This window comes from Syngnathoides biaculeatus, chromosome 20 (genome assembly GCF_019802595.1).
Source record: "Syngnathoides biaculeatus isolate LvHL_M chromosome 20, ASM1980259v1, whole genome shotgun sequence".
Taxonomy (NCBI): Eukaryota; Metazoa; Chordata; class Actinopteri; order Syngnathiformes; family Syngnathidae; genus Syngnathoides; species Syngnathoides biaculeatus.
In genome coordinates, this window is record NC_084659.1 from 1,914,524 (window position 1) to 1,921,498 (window position 6,975).

At 40.8% G+C, this 6,975-nt stretch overlaps 2 long non-coding RNA genes across 2 annotated transcripts; one reads left to right on the top strand and one right to left on the bottom strand.

The window, feature by feature from the left end:
- Positions 1-344: 344 nt before the first annotated feature.
- Positions 345-5,034, top strand: LOC133493297 (uncharacterized). The gene is made up of 2 exons (XR_009792922.1): positions 345-677; positions 4,794-5,034. It is a non-coding gene; the product is annotated as an uncharacterized LOC133493297 (long non-coding RNA).
- A 190-nt stretch (positions 5,035-5,224) lies between these two features.
- Positions 5,225-6,262, bottom strand: LOC133493299 (uncharacterized). Its single transcript, XR_009792925.1, has 3 exons — positions 5,905-6,262; positions 5,574-5,787; positions 5,225-5,407 (listed from the first exon to the last, which is right to left on the bottom strand). It is a non-coding gene; the product is annotated as an uncharacterized LOC133493299 (long non-coding RNA).
- Positions 6,263-6,975: the final 713 nt, after the last annotated feature.

Consider the following 6,975-nt stretch of genomic DNA (forward strand, 5'->3'; position numbering starts at 1 on the left):
CAAAACTGAGACAATTGTTTTTGGCAATAAATAAGAGAATTGCTGTTAGTAAACACCTGGCCTCTCTATCCTTAAAAATCAAAGACCCAGTCCGAAACCTTGGTGTTCTGATTGATTCCGACCTGACTTTCAACAATCATATCAAATTAATCACAAAAACTTCTAGCATCTGAAGAACATAATCTAGAGTGAAGGCTTGTATGTGTCAAGCACACAAGAAAAGCAAGTCAAGTGTTGTTTAACATTGACAATGCTGCGGATTGACTTCCTGTGTGGGTTCATCTCTTACTGCAGCTCCCCCTGGAGTCGAAAGATGAGCTTTTATTTTGAAGGGGCAGCAGCGGTGATCTGTCCCCTTAAATATTTGTGGCGCAAAGGAAGCTAGGCAATAGATTTTTTTGTCCTTCTCCCCATGCAGTAGGAGACTCGATAGGTTTCGTAAATCTTCCTGAATTTGGACTGAATGTTGTGAATCCTCGACGCGGGACGCCCCTGATCACAACTTTAGTGGACCAAAACGTCATTCATGCAATCTTCGTGTCTTTGGAGTCGTCTCGTGTACGTTGACGCTTCTCGGGCTAGCTTAGCTTGCCAACAAAGAGACGCTTTTGTGATCAACACTTCTCTCACCAGAAATCAAGCCTGAAGTAAAGTCTTCTTCTTTCCGCCACCGACTGGTAACACCGACACTTCATTGTGCTTAAAAACACACACACACACACACACACACCAACAACAAAATTCTTTTGGCTTTCAGTGATGAAAGTCCTCTGGAATTCCGGATTTTCAAGTTTTCATGATAATTCCTCCAGAAAATTGAGGAAGAAATGGCTAAAATTATTCCGGATATTAGTTGACAACATTGAACAAACATGCGTTTGAGTTCGTTGTTTTGCTTTGACGAGCGTAGCCATGTTGAGGTACTAACACTAGTAACAGTAACCCCCCTCCCCTCGCATTCTCTCAAGACGTCGCTTGTTTTGTGTAGTCGTGACATTAATTTACGTGTTTATTTCATAAACGTTGTTAACTACACAAGCCTGCTCCAAAATAACCTCGATTCACCCGGAACCAGGAAATGCAAGTTAACCCTCCTGAGCATGTACTGAGCTGCTTCACGTCGAAAGTCATCAACATCATGAGCCATGTCCAAGGAAATTCAGTTAAACCAGGGATTCTTATTGCGTGGATCGCGAGGCAATGTGACGGTAAAAAAAAAAAAAAATATATATATATATATATATATATATATATATATATATATATACACGTTAGACTATCATCCACTTCGTCGCTTGATTCAGGTTTGGCCAATAACTCGAGCGCACGCACATAAAGGCGCGTTCCAGCAAGCCGGTTTCCTATTTACGGCAATCGCGGCGATGCGTAACACCCCCCCCCCCCCCACACACACACACACACACACACAAAACACACACGTTTTTGTGACTTTGTATGGACCATGACTCTCTTGAGTTCATTATGCGGACCACCACTTCCACTATAGCTGGAATGATGCAACTCACATAGGCATCACTAGAGGGGTTTAGAGAGCCAGAATATCACTTTAGATTGCAAAACACTCCAACTAAAAGGCATTTTTTTTTAATGTAGTTGTGTGGACCAGCCCCTTGTTGCGAAGCAGATTTGATGACACACGTTTGATTTTAAAATTTCTCTCTCAATATTATTCAAACAAAAGACACTGTATTGCTCATATTTTGGAGACTTATTTCAGCAACATATAGTGCAGCTAAATTAAACACCGTTTTTTTTTTTAAATTCACCATTATAAAATTTTAATTTATTTTAAAATTAAAGTTAGATGTAAGACTTGATAGCAGAATACTTTTTTTTTAATACAACTGTAGTATTTAGTATCCATTGTTGATTTTAAAAAAAAATGTCTACTTTCCCCTTTTTTGTGACATAATTGAATTGTGAACTTGATTTTGAATATCCCTCCAATCATGATTGCAGAGAATTGGTTCTGCATCGACAGTGCCGTGAAAAACTATTTGCCCCCTCAAGATTACAGATTTTTGTTTTTGTTTTTTTTGAGGGGGTGAATAAATCTCAAACACAAAGGTTTAAAATCATGAAACCGATTTTAATATAACTCAGACAACCAAAAGAAATACAAAATGCATTTTTCAAATGACATTTTAATTTATTATAACTCTATGCTCCTAGTTGTCACAATACTGCTCCATTTGCTTCATAACTACAAGGCTTAATGACATTTCTTTCTGGGAAAAAAATGTGATCCGGACCTGAAACAGAAATCAGAAATTAATAAATGTACTGGCATCCTCACTGAAAATTGTTTTGTGTTATATACACAGTAAAAGTATGACAACTCTGCTGTGCTATATAAATAGCAAAAACAATCTTATAAAGTGAATTTATCCTAATTCTAAAATATTTTTCTCCACTTTTAATAATTTTGCCATTTTACACCTAAGTTTTCTGAAAAGAAAGATCTTAGTCATTGTCTTCTGTTTTATGTAGAGAAGTTAAACCTTTCTTAAAATAAGTACAGTAACTATTTTAAAATAATGAGAAACAATTCATTAAGATTTTGTGTTTTTTAAGTGACTTGAAATCATGGTTTTTGACACGAATTATTTTCAGAGAGGTTCTAAAGAGACATGGTAACAGAACTATAGACACACTACTGCGATATTCTCTTGACAGTAGTACAGAACTGTCAACCTCAAAGTTCAATACAAATCACAAAAAAAAAAATCACTGGGAAAAAAAAGCATCTAAATGTCCAGATTTTTAAAATTATGGCAGGATGTATGAGAACAAAAATAAGTCTGAATACTCTTCAATTGCACAAAACTATTACAGTAAACCCTCTCTACTTTGCGCATCACCTATAGCGGATTCAGTGCATCGCGAATATCTGAGCCCCCCCCCAAAAAAAGAAAAAAAAATAGCCGGATCGCTACGTACCAATGCGCCATGACATGAACCAATGAAGCCAAAAATAACAAAATGAAACATCTTGCATACATTAGTTCAGTACTGTGGCGGGAAGCCGTATTGATAGGGTATAATGTGGCATCCCCATTGAAACAACAAGGACCTATGAAGCAAATAAACCCATTTACCCCTACTTGGCAGTTTTTTACTTTTCACGGGTGGGTCTTGAATTAACCACAAAAAAAGAGGGATTACTGGACTGTAAAATCAGTCGTTCAATTATGCCTTTATCCATTTAGGCCTCCTTCTCAAATTACTTTTTTTAAGCAGAGTTTCCCCATGTTAATGTTTAAGAAAATTTAAATATTGGGAAAATATAACCCAAGTGGATGTTAAAATGCTGTTGGTCCAAATTCTGTACTTGAAATTTATACTTCTATTGTATAGACTGTGATATCTACTAAAGATGACAGCTTTGAATAATCCCACCTTTTGCATGATTCCTTACCCACATAAGAATTATTGACCACATATCATTGGTATTTTCCCAGATATTGTTGTCAAAGATTCCTAAAGAGTAGCTTTTAGGGGGAGGTCTTACAAATTCAAGCATCTATAGATTAAGTTGAATTTACTGTGTAGCCCCAAACATCACATTTTACGCATTATTATTTTCAGCCAACTCCATCCAGGAGTTCCTGAGGTACAGTTTACCATCATTAGTGAAATTTTGCAATTGTGTTACAAAATGTCTGTTAACATGGCAACCAACGTGATGTTTTCAAGTTTTTTATTTTTCAAACATTATGGGTTCATATATAATGTAAAAATTTCAATGTTAGCTTTATTATGTCCCGGTTGAAATGTACCTGCTACTCTGGTCTCGTCTTCTTTTTCTTCATCTGTAGAATAATATAAAAAGGACGAATTTCAAACTGCTGAGAATAAGACAAAGATATAATTCTCAAAATCTCTCTTTACGTTTATTGACACACCAACTTCTCTATTTTCTGACACTGATTTATTTTTTGTGATGCATCTAAGTACACGTTTAATTAACAATTGAAAAATTATTAAATAGCCTTGCATATCTTAAAAATAGAATTCTGTTCAGTAGCATTACTCTGTATGAGATATTTGTTTCCAAAAAGTCACAGAAAATGAAATGTTCAGGTTTGCTGACGTTAGCAACAGTTTCATTCTGCCAGAAAGTCCCACGGACAATTAAAAACTAACCCTAGTATGATAAATATCAAATATGTCTTACCTTGATTAGTTGTAAATTGTTTTCATTCATTTTTCTTCCCTAGAATTTTAGTTCAACATTTGAAACCACTCTAAAGTTTCTTTCGGCTTGTCCCTTTTGGGGTCGCCACAGCGTGTCATCTCAGATGAACGCACATATATGTTTGGCACTATTTTTACGCCGGATGCCCTTCCTGACGCAACCCTTCTCAGGGAGTGGAGGCCCCAGTGGGATACAAACCCACAACCCTGGTTTACCAAACCAGTGCTCTAACCACTGAGCTACATTTCAACATTTGAAATCACTCTGCATCATTTAATTAAAAGCACGTCTGACTTTGGTGCAGGCAGCGTGGGTTTGATTCCTGCTCAGTGAAGGTGTTGATATCTGCCCTGCGACTGACTTTCAGGGTGTAGTCTGCCTTTGTCCAAAGCTAGCTGGGATACCGTTTAGCTCTCTGACGATAAGATGTTTGGATAATGGCTGGATGCAAATGACCCAGGATACATTTTCTAAATTAAAATATAAAAGTTTGAATTCAGAAAATTCTATTTAGAAAACAAACCACAATAAAGTCATATATCATGCTTCATTTCAAGCTTTGTTTTTTATTTAGGGTATGTGGCTGATCTGACGGCCATTGTGGAGGCACTGTGTTGCAGAGTGCAAGATGATGAAGAAAGCATGGACTTTATGCCTTGAGACGATCGACTGAGAGAACCTCTGAGTGCAGCCTGTGAAAAACCTGACAAGGAAGAGGCTGTCCGTCTGTGCACATGTCACTCATTTTCGAAAAAAAATGAATTGTGAAATGTGACCTATTTGTACAATGAACAAAAAATAAACACATGAATGTTTTTTGGTATATTATTTTTTACTAAGATGAGAAATTATTTCATCCCCAAAACTTCCAATATATTACTCTTCTGTTACATTCTTGTCAAAGAATTGGTGATAACACCATTTATAGCACTAAGGATGTGTTACACAAAATAAAAGGAAACTAATGTACAACAAATGATTGTTATAATCCAGTGATTCCTGTAAAACAAAGAAACAACTAAAAGTGGGCTTAGTTTCCATCATCAGTCTCACGAAATCCCACGTAGTCTGAGAAAAACGTCCCTCTAATCTTCTGAACAGCACATGACGGAAGAGGGACACACACGTCGGCCTAGAAATCCATAGCACCATCTCACAAATTGTCTGTACGGTGTGTACTGTTTCCATCTGAAAATAAGTAATATGTAGTCACATATGTCTATTTTGGACATAATAAACGTGCATCTAACTTTCTGTGTTTGTTTGAGCAGCCAAAATAAATATACAGATGTGAGGGTGGGAGAGGTATATTTTTCTCTTTTCTTTTCCATTGAAATAAAAAAAAACGTCCTACTCGTTGCCGACATCATGGCGGTACTGTTGCCTGTAGGCACTGTAGACTGTCTCCAAGACTTCCTCGTTTAGGCAAACAGCCTCGAAGCCATGGTGCTGGGTGATGCAGGTTGCCTGTTGGATCCTGTTCCCTTTTGCCCGACACCTTTTCTTGTTCGCGAAAGCACACACACTCGGCCACTGTCAACATGGGCTGGCACAAGCCACAAGAACACCTAAAAAAAAATCCACTAATCTTGAGACTGAATTACTGAAATATAAAATAAATCGCCATTACATTCTATTTTTAAATTCAGATGTGGTAAAAAAAAAAAAAAAACAAACAAACGTACCATTCCTTGTTCTCTAATCTCCCGATATCTACCGGGAAGGGTTTGTAGCGCCGGAGAAAAGGAGTCGGAGGCGGAGTGTCGGACACAGAAACAGAACTTGCTTTATTGTTCGACATCACCAAACTACTCGCATAACGGCGGGAACTCTGTTAACCTTTCCTCCGGAAGCGCAACAACAAAAACAGTCCGTGCGGAACCCCGCACCCCAACTCGAGGTCCCGCGGGTGAATTATGTAAACACCACACAAGCCCCCCCAGAATTCACCCATAGTCAAAATCCTTGTGCCGTGGAGGGATGATGACCCGACCCCGGCGGGTGTGCACTGTAGGGGCCGAGGGGGGCGGGGCCGCACTGTCCATTGAGTCACGGGACAAGGGCTCAGGCGGGGTCAAGGGTACCCCGGCGGGCGCAGGGGCACAGAGCAAAGGGGGACGACCCCGGCGCGGGGGGAGGGCCAACCCCAAAGGCTGGTCAATGTCCAGGTGCGCGGGTTTGACCCTGTCCACGGAAACAGTCTCGGGTCTGCCGCCAATGTCCACGAGTAGGCTCTTATCCCCGTGCTCCAGGACCCTGAACGGCCCGTCGTATGGGGGGCGGAGAGGTCCACGGTGAGCGTCATGACGAACAAACACAAAATCCGCAGAGCGCAGGTGACGGGGCAGCCGGGCAGCTGGGGTGCCATGTTGCGACGTGGGAACCGGCGCGAACCCTTTTGCGGCCTCCAGCAGGGAGGACCGTTGCCTGGCTGCGGACCAGGGCGCTGTGGCGTCCGGGATGAATTCGCCGGGGACCCGCAGTGGCTGGCCGTAGACGAGTTCGGCGGATGAGGACAACAGGTCCTCCTTGGGGCCGCACCTGAGGCCGAGCATGACCCACGGGAGCTTATCCAACCAGTTGCCGTCCGTCAAGCCGGCACGCAGGGCTGCTTTCATGGAGCGGTGGAACCGCTCGCAAAGACCGTTCTCCTGGGGGTGACAGGCGGTAGTGCGGTGCAGCTTGACCCCCAAACTCTCAGCGACTGCGTTCCAGAGTTCAGAGGTAAACTGAGGGCCACGATCTGAAGAAAGGTC